Source organism: Somniosus microcephalus, chromosome 8 (assembly GCF_052327205.1).
Source record: "Somniosus microcephalus isolate GS21.2 chromosome 8, FLI_Smic_1.0, whole genome shotgun sequence".
In the NCBI taxonomy this organism is placed as follows: domain Eukaryota; kingdom Metazoa; phylum Chordata; class Chondrichthyes; order Squaliformes; family Somniosidae; genus Somniosus; species Somniosus microcephalus.
In genome coordinates this window covers 91,586,663-91,600,457 of record NC_140994.1, presented here as the reverse complement: position 1 = coordinate 91,600,457, position 13,795 = coordinate 91,586,663, and the positions used below count along the sequence as shown (strand labels likewise).

The 13,795-nt window shown below is 46.6% G+C and overlaps 1 protein-coding gene across 1 annotated transcript in view; it reads left to right on the top strand.

Moving 5' to 3' along the window:
• Window positions 1–13,795, top strand: part of LOC147113688 (catenin alpha-3-like) — a 3,852,991-nt gene that overhangs the window by 460,036 nt on the left and 3,379,160 nt on the right. The gene's annotated exons all lie outside the window — the stretch shown is intronic.

Sequence of the window (13,795 nt, the reverse complement as noted above, 5' to 3'; positions counted from 1 at the left end):
TTACCCTGCTCCTCCACAGACTATGCCGAGAGACTTGGCATTGAAATCTGTGTAAGGGCATGAAGTTGCCGTACTGACCCGCTAGTTCCCCACGAAACATGCCAGAAAAAAATAGGGCTGGTGCATTCAAGTGTAAGTGAATTTTAACAGCGTGATAAGTCATAGTTACTGCCAAACAACCTCTCTGGCATAGAAAATATAATTTTACAAGTGTGGAGTCTCATTCCTACAGAATGTAATTAGCGTTGGAGATTTAGAAAAAAATTTAGTTTTTACTTTTTCTTTCTGTCTCTTTTATCTCTCTCCCTTAATCCAATATTTCTCATCCTCTCTTTATTTTGCTTTCTGTACATAATTTTACAATGAATTAAATCTAATTTATACTTCCTGGTTTAGACTCTGCATGTCTCAGTGAAGATTCTTCAATCTGATTGGTTAAAGAGCTATGCTGTTGCTTTGCCTGCTCACACATGCTACAGAACCCCTGTAGAGGGCGCCGCACTGGAAATGCTCTCTAAATATCGTAGATTGTCGCTCAAAAGCCCGCGATAACTCTGTGGGCAGCCGTCAGTGTAGTGAACGACGAGCACTGCTCCTTCACTGCTGACCGCAAACTCCGGGCCAATATAAATTTCTCCCGGATATTCAGGGAATGTCTGGTCTGATATTAATATTGTAGCATGGCTGTATGAAAGGAAATGTTCCTTTTTTAAGATATTTGCAAGATCATAAAATGGAGTCTTAGTTTGCAAATTGACCATAGTGAAAGCATCAAAATGTATGTTTATGAGAAAGCTCCTTTGGAGAGAACTGAACAATATATACGGATCTTAAAAATAATGAAATTACTGAAATATTATGGAGGGAAATGTAGTAATTGCGGCTGAAAGTTACCATGGAAACTGTGCGAAAGTATTGGATATGAGTTCTACACTGGCATTTCTGAATTACCCTCCTATTTGTGAAACAAAAGATGCGATTCCTCCATAACTGAACAGCAAAGACTTCTGTAATCCACAGGTGATGTGATTTTTATACATGGTATAGCTTTCCATTTTGTGATGATAAGAGTTGGACCCCCTGCTGCCAAATTTAGTTGACAGGATGGATTGTTTGGTTGCTGTGTATACCGACTCAATGAACACATTCAAAATGGAATTCTTCATTATTTCAATACACGTCCGGGTAACCTCAACCAATCCCACATCCAGGTAACCTCGTCCAATCCCCCGTCCGGGTGACCTCGTCCAATCCCCCGTCTGGGTGACCTCATCCAATCCCCCATCCCGGTAACCTCGTCCAATCCCCCGTCCGGGTGACCTCATCCAATCCCCCGTCCGGGTGACCTCGTCCAATCCCACGTCCGGGTGACCTCGTCCAATCCGACATCCCGGTAACCTCGTCCAATCCCCCTAACGGGTAAACTCGTCCAATCCCCCGTCCGGGTGACCTCGTCCAATCCCCCGTCCGGGTGACCTCGTCCAATCCCCCGTCCGGGTGACCTCGTCCAATCCCCCGTCCGGGTGACCTCGTCCAATCCCCCGTCCGGGTGACCTCGTCCAATCCCCCGTCCGGGTGACCTCGTCCAATCACACGTCCGGATAACCTCGTCCAATCCCCTGTCCCGGTAACCTCGTCCAATCCTCCGTCCCGGTAACCTCGTCCAATCCCCCATCCCGGTGACCTCGTCCAATCCCCCGTCCGGGTGACCTCGTCCAATCCCCCGTCCGGGTGACCTCGTCCAATCAAATGTCCGGGTGACCTCGTCCAATCCCCCGTCCGGGTGACCTCGTCCAATCCCCCATCCGGGTAACCTCGTCCAATCCCACGTCCCGGTAACCTCGTCCAATCCCCCGTCCCAGTAACCTCGTCCAATCCCCCGTCCCGGTAACCTCATCCAATCCCCCGTCCCGGTAGCCTCATCCAATCCCCCGTTCCGGTAACCTCGTCGAATAAACTGGTAAACAACTTTGCCCATCTCGGTTTTACAGATAATATGTTGGAGTGCAGAGTGAAATAGCACAGCGGGGCAGAGTTTCCTCTCGATGCCTTTGGGTGTACAGGATCACCTGGGCACAGCACATAGAGGAAAATCGGGCAGGGAGAAATGTGGGTGCGTAACAGAGCCTAAGCTAATGACAGAACATCGGATGGGCTCTGTTACGAGTATGCAATTTCCCCCATCCAATTTCCCCCGACATGCCCTGCCCAGCTGATCATTTAAAGAGCAATAAGAGGAACATCTGCTCTAATGAAGCCAACGCCAGCCCCAGTTGTGCTGTGCTACACGAGGAGAACCATTGTCCCATGCGACTAGGGCGATTTCACAGCTTTCAGGAACCGCTGCCTCCCACCAGTGTTGCACCTGTCCGCGTGGCTGCACTCCCAGACAGCAGTTCCATGCCTGATAACCATACAGCCATAGACGTTTACAGCAATGAAGGAGACCATTCAGCCATTCCTGTCCATGCCAGCTCTTTGCTGGAGCAATCCAAAACTAATCCTGTTGCCCCATCCACCTGTCTGCCCGTTCCACCCACCCGTCTGCCCGTTCCACCCACCTGTCTGCCTCACTCTCCCCACAGCCCATATTTATCTGACTTTCCCTTAAAAGATGCAGTGATCTCTGTCTTAAGCATTCCCAAAGTGGCAACGCATCCCATTGCTCCCAAAACCTTTTGTGTAAAGACATTTTTTTGAATCTCTATCTGTACTGACAGTGACAATTTTAAATTGATGGTCCTTGATGAATGTCTCCCCAACCAGGAGGAATAGTCTTTTCCTATTCATTCTGTCAAAACCCTTCATGGTTTTTTTAAAAACTCTATTAAATCTTCCCTGCTTCAGTGGAAATATTACCAGTGTCTCAATTCTATCCTCAGAACTATAGATTCCCATCACTGGCATCATCCTGGTGAATCTACATTCTACATTCTCGATGACTTTAATGTCCTTTCTTTAGTGAGGCACACGCTACTCCCACTGTGGCCTAACCAGCATTTTGTCTAAATTCAGCATCCATTTTGTACTCTGTCCCCGTTTTATAAAACCCAAAATTTGTTTGACATTATTTAATGGCTTTATCTACCAGGGAATTATAGCTTTGAACCCCCAGGTCTCTCTGTTATCCACACTCTTCAATGTCTGTCCATTCAATATTACTCCTATTCCTTATTTTTACACCCAGAAAGTATTACCTCATATTTATCTACGGTAAATTGTATCTGCACCTGTCTGCCCGCTCCACCCACCTGTCTGCCCACTCCACCCACCTGTCTGCCCATTCCACCCACCTGTCTGCCCATTCCACCCACCTGTCTGCCCATTCCACCCACCTGTCTGCCCGCTCCACCCACCTGTCTACCTGTTCTACCCACCTGTCTGCCCGTTCCACCCATCTGTCTATCTCTTCCACTCACCTGTCTGCCCGCTCCACCCACCTGTCTCTCTCTTCTACCCACTGTCTGCCCGTTCCACCCACCTGTCTACCCACTCCACCCACCTGTCTATCTCTTCTACCCACCTGTCTGCCCGTTCCACCCACCTGTCTGCCCGTTCCACCCACCTGTCTGCCCGCTCCACCCACCTGTCTGCCCGCTCCACCCACCTGTCTGCCCGCTCCACCCACCTGTCTGCCCGCTCCACCTGTAATGATATCAGCAAATAGAGATGGTATTTGCCTGTTCGACTATGATGCCTTAATAGCATGTTTGCATGTATTGATTGCTTGTGCCTGACCAGCAGAGGGCATGTGACCGAGACAAGCAAGGCAGTGACTTTAGCTTCAGTTTCGTTCTAGATGCATCACAAGCATCGTGTCTCCTGTAAAGCTGTATAAAGAGTTGAACAAGCTTTAGATTAAAAGACATTCTCTTTCATAAATGTCTCGTCATTGAACCCACAAAGAAATCAATACATGGTGTCAGAAGTGATTGAAAGAGATGAAGAGAAAAAATCTGAAGTTAAATCAGCTCTCCACAAATTAACAAGGCAAAAGAGAACATCGTTGCTTACCATTGGAGAATAGCTAACGAAGTGAAAAAATGGAAGGTTTACACCCACCGGCGACGCTTCAGTTGACAGGTAATGTGGCTGAAAATTGGAGAAGGTTCAAACAACGTGTGGGGTTGTATTTATCAGCAATCGGAGCTGACGAGAAAAGTAATAAAAGGAAATCGTCAGTGTTCTTACATGTCATGGTTGATGAAGCGCTGGAGGTATATAATAACTTCACATTCGCTGCTAATGGAGACAATATGAAGCTAGATAAAATAATGGAACAGTTTGAGGCCTACTGCATACCTAAACGTAACGTGATGTTTGAGAGGCACAGATTTTTCACATGTGTACAGAAAACGGGTGAGACTATTGATCAGTATGTGACTGAACTGAGAAACAGAAGCAAATCGTGTGAATTTGGGGGACTGACAGACTCGCTGATAAAAGACAGACTGGTGTGTGGTATTCCAGATAATGGTCTAAGGGAAAGACTGCTAAGAGAGCAAGATCTAGACCTGGGAAAAGCCATAGCACTGTGTAAGGCTACAGAGACTGTGAAGCCGCAGGCAAAGTAGCTGTTCAGTGACAGTAGCTGCAACGTGGATGCAGTGAGTAAGAACGGACACAAACCGTTTAACAAAAAGAGCGCCAATGTGAAAAAAGAGGCGTGGCCAGCGAACGAAAATGAAAGGGACAATCGAAAGTCATGTAGTCGATGCGGTACACAGCATCCACCAAGAAAGTGTCCAGCATATGGTAAAACATGCAATAGATGCAACAAGAACAACCATTATGCCCGTTGCTGTAAGAACCAAATGCAACAAAGCAAGGTCCATGCAGTAGATGAAAGTGACATAGAGGAGTTCTATGTAGATGTTGTGTCTGAAAACAAAAAAGAAGAAAGAGACTGGATGTTGACACTAAAAGTGAATAACATACACATTACATTTAAATTAGATACTGGAGCACAAGTTAATGTGATATCAGAGACTGATTTTAAGAAAATTAGACCCAGACCAAAGATACATGGAATCAAAGTGAAAGTGACAGGATACTCAGGTACTGAAATACCAGTGAAAGGAAGATGCATTGTCAAAGTGACACACAAGGACAGAGAGCACACGTTAGCATTAATCGTGGTGCCAAAGGAGGTGCAAGCCATACTAGGTTTAAAAGCCTGTGAGAGACTGAACCTGGTAAAGAGAGTCCTCGTTGTGGAAAGCGAAGGAGAGACAGTCTATGATGAACTCATGAAAGAGTACAAAGACCTATTTAAGGGTCTAGGCTGCATTCCAGGAGAACACACGATCAGAGTAGATAAAAGTATGACACCGGTCATACATCCATGCAGAAAAGTTCCGTTTGCTCTTCAAAAGCAACTGAAGGCAGAGTTGGACAGGATGGAAAGCCTGAACGTGATTCAGAAGATAGATGAGCCAACTGAGTGGGTGAGTTCCCTCGTCGTAGTGGACAAAAAGAATGGAAAGCTCAGAATTTGCCTGGATCCAAGATATCTAAACAGAGCAATAAAGAGAGAGCACTTCAAGCTTCCTACACGTGAGGAAATCATGGCACAGTTTGCAAATGCAAAATATTTCAGCAAGTTAGATGCATCATCAGGATTTTGGCAGATGAAGCTGGACGAAGCAAGTTCAAGACTGTGCACGTTCAACAGTCCATTTGGCAGATACAGATTCCTAAGGTTACCATTTGGCATTGCCTCAGCTCCTGAAGTGTATCACAAAACTATCCATATGATCTATGAGCACCTGGAGGGAGTTGGTACATCAATGGATGACATCACAGTATGGGGAACCACGAGAACTGAGCACGACGAGAGACTGAAAAAAGTGCTGGAAGCAACAAGGAAAACAGACCTGAAGCTGAATAGAGAGAAATGCCAGCTCGGGGTGACAGAACTGACATTCGTGGGAGATATCCTTAGCAGTGAGGGCATCAGACCAGATCCCAGAAAGGTGTCCGCCATTGAGAATATGCCAAAGCCACAATGCAAAAAGGATGTGCAGAGGTTTAATGGAATGATCAACTACATGGGTAAATTCATATCCAACCTCTCAGAAAAGATGGCGCCACTGAGAAGACTAACTGAAAAGAACATAGAATGGGAATGGAATCATGAGCATGAGAAGTCATGGAGCGATCTAAAGAAACTGCTCACAGAGGAACCAGTTCTGAGGTTTTATGACCCAGCGAGACCCATCAAGATATCATCAGATGCATCACAGAGTGGGCTCGGTGCCGTTCTTCTGCAACAGTATGACTACTGGCAACCTATTGCATATGCATCGCGCTCAATGACAGACGCGGAGACGCGATATGCTCAAATAGAAAAGGAGCTGCTCAGCATCACATACGCCTGTGAAAGATTTCACCAGTTTGTGGCAAGACAAGCAATCAGTGTAGAGACTGACCATAAGCCCTTGATTGCATTGTTCCAAAAGCCACTAAATAGCTGTCCGCTTAGAATACAAAGAATGATGATCAGGCTGCAACGCTATACACTGAATGTTGCGTACACACCGGGTAAGCTGATGTGTACAGCAGACACGTTGTCCAGAGCTGTTGACCCAAGTGAGCCCGCAAGCACCAAAATGGATGAAAAAGTGAACGCCTACGTGGACATGATCACAAGTGCACTGCCCATAGCAGATGCAAAAATGGAGCTCATAAAGACTGAGACAAACAAAGATGAAACAATGAGACGACTGAGAAAAAGCATCTTGGATGGATGGCCCAACATGAAGCAAGACTGCTCACCTGACATGGCAGAGTACTGGAACTGCAGGGCGGAACTATCAGTGGTCGAAGACATCATCTACAAAGGAAGTAAAATAGTTATCCCAAAGAGTCTGAGAAAAGAGATGTTAAAAAAGATCTATGGAGGACATCTGGGAATCGAAAAGTGTAAGAAAAGAGCACGAGAGGTGATGTACTGGCCACGAATCATCCAAGATGTGACAAATGAGGTGTCAAACTGCACAATATGCCTGAAATATCGAGCAAGCAATCCGGTAGAACCACTAAAGCCACACCCAGCACCAGACAGACCTTACCAGAAGGTAGGCGCTGACCTATTCGTATGTCAAGGGAAGGACTATCTTGTAGTCACAGACTATTACTCCCTGTATCCAGAGGTTTGTAGACTGTACACCACCACTGCAGATGCTGTGATAAAATGTATGAAAGCCATATTCTCCAGACATGGCGTGGCAAGCGAGGTCTTCACAGACAACGGACCCCAGTTTTACAATGCAAGTTTCCAACACTTTGCCAAAGAGTGGGATTTTGTCCACACAACGTCAAGTCCTCACTATCCACAGTCCAATGGACTAGTGGAAAAATCGGTCCAGACAGTGAAAAGACTGATGTACAAGGCAAAAGACAGTGGAACTGACTTCTACCAAAGCATGCTTGTATACCGCACAACGCCGCTCGAGTGTGGTAAGTCACCAGCCCAACTCCTGATGGGACGTCGGCTAAGGTCAAACCTACCCATCCCGGAGAACCTCCTGAAAACAAAAGAGGGGGAGAAAGTGAGGAAGTTCAAAGAACAACAGAAAGAAAAGCAAAAGTACTACTATGACAGAGGAACACAAAACCTACCTGAACTCCACACTGGTGACCAAGTAAGGTTGAAAGACAAAACAAACACATGGACTCAGAAGGGATCTGTCCTGAGTGAAGTTCAACCAAGATCATACACCATTCAGACAGATGAGGGTGCTGTTCTGAGAAGAAATCGTCGAGATCTTCTCATGGGACCAGCCACAGCAGGTCAAGAGACTGATACTGTTGAACAACCTGATCACACAGCTGAGAACCAATCATCTGAGGCAACAACTCAGATTCAAGGACAATCAATCAGAAAATCCTCAAGACACGTGAAGCCTCCTGAGAGACTCATTGAGCAAATTTAAGGACTATTGTTATAGAAGGAAGTAATGTTATCTTATTCTTTCTTCAAGTTCTAGTGTATTGACATATTTCATGTGAACACACAAAGCAAGGTTAAAAAACCTTGATCATGATAATGATAATGTAAGTTCATTAAGTGTTACAGTTAAAATGCAGATTAATACAAAGAAAACATGTTGTTAGTTAAAAGTAAAATACTTTTGTTTTAAGAAAAGGAGATGTAATGATATCAGCAAATAGAGCTGGTATTTGCCTGTTCGATTATGATGCCTTAATAGCATGTTTGCATGTATTGATTGCTTGTGCCTGACCAGCAGAGGGCATGTGACCGAGAGAAGCAAGGCAGTTAGTTTAGTTTCAGTTTCGTTCTAGATGCATCACAAGCATCGTGTCTCCTGTAAAGCTGTATAAAGAGTTGAACAAGCTTTAGATTAAAAGACGTTCTCTTTCATAAATGTCTCGTCATTGAACCCACAAAGAAATCAATACACCACCCACCTGTCTAACTGTTCCACCCACCTGTCTGCCCGCTCCACCCACCTGTCTATCTCTTCTACCCACCTGTCTGCCCGCTCCACCCACCTGTCTAACTGTTCCACCCACCTGTCTGCCCGCTCCACCCACCTGTCTCTTCCACCCACCTGTCTGCCCGCTCCACCCACCTGTCTACCTGTTCTACCCACCTGTCTGCCCGTCCCACCCACCTGTCTATCTCTTCCACTCACCTGTCTACCCGCTCCACCCACCTGTCTATCTCTTCTGCCCACTGTCTGCCCGTTCCACCCACCTGTCTACCCACTCCACCCACCTGCCTATCTCTTCTACCCACCTGTCTGCCCGTTCCACCCACCTGTCTGCTCGCTCCACCCACCTGTCTGCCCGCTCCACCCACCTGTCTAACTGTTCCACTCACCTGTCTGCCCGCTCCACCCACCTGTCTATCTCTTCTACCCACCTGTCTACCCGCTCCACTCACCTGTCTGCCCGCTCCACCCACCTGTCTAACTGTTCCACCCACCTGTCTGCCCGCTCCACTCACCTGTCTACCTGTTCTACCCACCTGTCTGCCCGTTCCACCCACCTGTCTGCCCGCTCCACCCACCTGTCTGCCCACTCCACCCACCTGTCTTTGTCCTCCTGAAGTATTTTACAATCATCCTCACTGTTTGCCAAACCTCTTACCTTTGTGTCATCAACAGATTTCGAGACTGTGCTCCCTATACCCAAGTCCAAATCTTCTATATTTACAGAGAACATAACTGGACCCAGCACTGACCCCTGGGGTACAGAACTGCCAACCCTTCTCCAATTTGAGCAATGCCCATTTACCCAAACTCTTTCCTTCCTGTCTGTCAGTCAACTTTCTATCCATCCTGCTACTTTTCCTCACATATCATATGCCTGAATTTTTGTAACAAGCTTCTTTTGAGACACCTCATTGGTCGCCTTCTGAAAATCCATATACTCGACCCATTTCTTCAAAGAACTCTATTACATGTCAACTATGACCTGCTTTTAACAAACTCGTCTTTCATGCATTTCTAAATGCTTATTAATTTTATCACAAGTTATGGATTCTAAGAGTTTGTCCAAAACTGCTGTTAGACTAACTTGTCTATAGTTACCTGGTTTACCCTCTCTTCCTTCTTGACAAAGGTGTTACATTGGCAATTCCATAGACACACACCACAATTTGCACATTTAAAAAGGTTTGAATAATTGTGACCAGAGCCTCTGCTATCTCCCAGAGTCATAGGGCTGGATTTTGTCAATGGGGACGTGATGGAGGCAGGACTCCCACTTTTTGGGTTGTAGTTCCGCCTCCATCGATTTGTGGCCAACCCATGCGATTTTCCCTTGATTGACCTTGCTGAGCCTGCCCAGTGGGCTCAGCAGGCCAATTAAGGGACACCCGGTTACAGGTGACGTCAGGGATTGACACTTCATCTGTCAAGAGCTTTTGACAGATGAAATATCAGCGTTTGACAGCTCCGTGAAGCTGTCAAACACTGACAATCTGACTTCCAACTTGAGTCCTTCTTCACAGACTCAGTTAGAAATCTCTCCAGAACAGAAAGCAGAATGCTGCAACCTTTGACAGTTCACAGCCATTCTGCTTTCTGTGCCAGTAAGATGAGGGACTCCCGAGACCTGAAGGAAGGAAGCCTGCATTAGTAAGTAAAGGTAAGTAAAACTTATTTGAACACTTTACACACACCAAACACACTTACCTCTGCACTCATGCACCCATCACTCACCTGAACACTGGACATCTCGAACCCTCCAAGCCCTTCAGCCCGACGGTCCGCCTCGACAACTTGGCGTGGTTTGGAGCCGTCGGGCAACCCACACTTCAGGGCTAAAAATAGGGGATAGGCCAAAAACTGCCTGTTAACTACCTGTTAACAGGCAGTTAATTGGCACTAATCCCCTTCCCGCCTCGGGGAGGCGGCTCCCAGCACAGGTCGGGTACCCGCCTCCTGGGAAATGGGCATGGAAGCGGGTTGGGGGCGGGAAGGGTTCGTGCCCCCCCGATTCTGCAATTTTCCCACTCCTGTCTCCAAACCCGCCTCCACGGGGCTTGGAAATTCGAGCCCATAGAGTCATAGAGTTATACAGCACAGAAATAGGCCCTTCGGCCCATCGTGTCCGCGCCGGCCATCAAGCCCTGTCTATGCTAATCCCATTTTCCAGCACTTGGTCTGTAGCCTTGTATGCTATGGCGTTTCAAGTGCTTATCTAAATGCTTTTTGAATGTTGTGAGGGTTCTTGCCTCTACCACCCTTTCAGGCAGTGAGTTCCAGATTCCAACCACCCTCTGGGTGAATTTTTTTTTCCTCAAATCCCCTCTAAACCTCCTGGCCCCTTAACTTGAAACTATCCCCCCTGGTTATGGACCCCTCTACTAAGGGGAAAAGTTCCTTTCTATCTACCCTATCTATGCCCCTCATAATTTTGTACACCTCAATCAGGTCCCCCCCTCAGCCTTCTCTGCTCTAAGGAAAACAACCCCAGCCTGTCCAGCCTCTCTTCATAGCTGAAGCGCTCCAGCCCAGGTAACATTCTGGTGAATCTCCTCTGCACCCTCTCCAATGCAATCACATCCTTCCTATAGTGTGGCGACCAGAACTGCACACAGTATTCCAGCTGTGGCCTAACTAGCGTTTTGCACAGCTCCATCATAACCTCCCTGCTCTTATATTCTATGCCTCGGCTAATGAAGGCAAGTATCCTATATGCCTTTTTAACCACCTTACCTACATGTCCTGCTGCCTTCAGGGATCTATGTACATGCACACCAAGGTCCCTCTGATCCTCTGTCCTTCCTAGGATCCTACCATTCATTGTGTATTCCCTTGCCTTATTAGTCCTCCCAAAATGCATCACCTGACACTTTTCAGGGTAAAATTCCATTTGCCACTGTTCTGCCCATCTGACCAACCTGTCTATATCATCCTGTAGCCTGAGGCTTCCCTCCTCGCTATTTACCACTCCACCAATTTTCGTGTCAACTGTGAACTTACTGATCATACCTCCTACATTCATATCTAAATCATTAATGTACACTACAAACAGCAAAGGACCCAGCACCGACCCCTGCGGTACACCACTGGATACAGGCTTCCAGTCACAAAAACAACCTTCGACCATCACCCTCTGCCTCCTGCCACTAAGCCAATTTTGGATCCAATGTGCCAAATTGCCCTGGATCCCATGGGCTCTTACCTTCTTGACCAGTCTCCCATGTGGGACTTTATCAAAAGCCTTACTGAATTCCATATCGACTACATCAACTGCACTACCCTCATCCATACACCTAGTCACCCCCTCGAAAAATTCAATCAAATTGGTTAGACATGATCTGCCCCTGACAAAGCCATGTTGACTATCCTTGATTAATCCTTGCCTCTCCAAGTGGAGACTAATTCTGTCCCTCAGAATTTTTTCCAATAATTTCCCTACCACTGATGTTAGGCTCACTGGCCTATAATTCCCTGGCCTATAATTCCCTGGTTTATCCCTACTACCCTTCTTGAATAATGGTACTATGTTAGCTGACCTCCAGTCCTCTGGCACCTCCCCTGTGGCCAGAGAGGTTCTGAAAATTTATGTCAGAGCCCCTGCAATCTCCTCCCTTGCCTCACACAGTAGCCTGGGATACATCTCGTCTGGGCCTGGGGATTTATCCGCTTTTAAGCCTGCTAAAACCACTAGTACCTCCTCCCTCTCAATGCTAATTTGTTCAAGTATATCACAATCCCCCTGCCTGATTTCTATGCCTACATTGTCCTTCTCCATAGTGAACACAGATGCAAAATATTCATAGAAACATAGAAGATAGGAGCAGGAGTAGGCCATTCAGGCTCTCGAGCCTGCTCCGCCATTCAATGCGATCATGGCTGATCATCCAAATTCAGTACCCTGTCCCTGCTTTCTCCCCATATCCCTTGATCCCTTTAGCCTTAAGAAATATATCCAACTCCTTCTTGAATATATTTAATGAATTGGCCTCTACTGCCTTCTGTGGTGGAGAATTCCACAGGTTCACCACTCTCTGGGTGAAGAAATTCTTCCTCATCTCTGTCCTAAATGGCTTACCCCTTATCCTTAGAATGTGACCCCTGGTTTTGGACTCCCCGACCATCGGGAACATCCTTCCTGCATCTAGTCTGTCTAGTCCTGTTAGAATTTTATAAGTTTCAATAAGATCCCCTCTCTTTCTTCTAAACACCAGCGAGTACAAGCCCAATCGACCCAATCTCTCCTCGCACGTCATTCCTGCCATCCCAGGTATCAGCCTGGTGAATCTTCGCTGCACTCCTTCCATGGCAAAAACATACTTCCTCAGATAAGGCGACCAAAACTGCACACAATACTCAAGATGTGGTCTCACCAAGGCCCTGTACAACTGCAGCAAGACATCCTTGTTCCTGTACTCAAACCCTCTCGCTACGAAGGCCAACATACCATTTGCCTTCTTAACCGCCTGCTGCACCTGCATGCTTACCTTCAGCGACTGGTGCACAAGGACGCCCAGGTCTCGTTGCACTTCCCCTTCTCCCAATCTATTGCCATTCAGATAATAATCCACCTTCTTGTTTTGGACACCAAAGTGGATAACCTCGCATTTATCCACGTTATATTGCATCTGCCATGCTTCTGCCCAATCACCCAACCTGTCCAAATCATACTGGAGTTTCTCGGCATCCTCCTCACAGCACACACACCCACCCAGCTTTGTATCATCTGCAAACTTAGAGATATTGGCCCAGAAATTCGGGTCGGGGGCTTCCCGTAGGTGCAAGCCCCCGACCTGCACTTACCTTGCGCGCCGGCAGTTGAGCTGTAGGGCCCCGTGGAAATCCGCTCCGGGACCTGGCCCAGCTGCCGGCGTGCTGTGCTTGCGTGTCCCAGGGGCGTAGTTAGTGCGATGCGTCCCCTGGGATCACGTGAGCCATGGGCAGCCAATCAGAGGAGGGAAAAGCCCATTCATAAGATTGACAGGTAGACCTGCCAAAACTTATAAATACTACAGGCCCAAAATAGCAGCAAACCTTCAAATAAATTTAAAAGAAACATCACACTTTTTAAATAAACTATAAATTACATTAAATAACTATTTTAAACAATAATTTAAATTTTTGAAATTTATATTATAACGGGGCTAAAAATAAACTTACCTTACTTTAAAGTATGTAAAAATAATCAACCTGTGGAAAAAATGTTTTAATTTTAATTAATTGACCACTTACCTTGCAAAAAGCAAGCCTTACGCCTGCTTTTTAAATGTGTAAATCCTGCAGGCTTACCCTCCCGGGAAAACCTGTAAAAAACAACTAAGTTGAAAGCGCACGCGCAG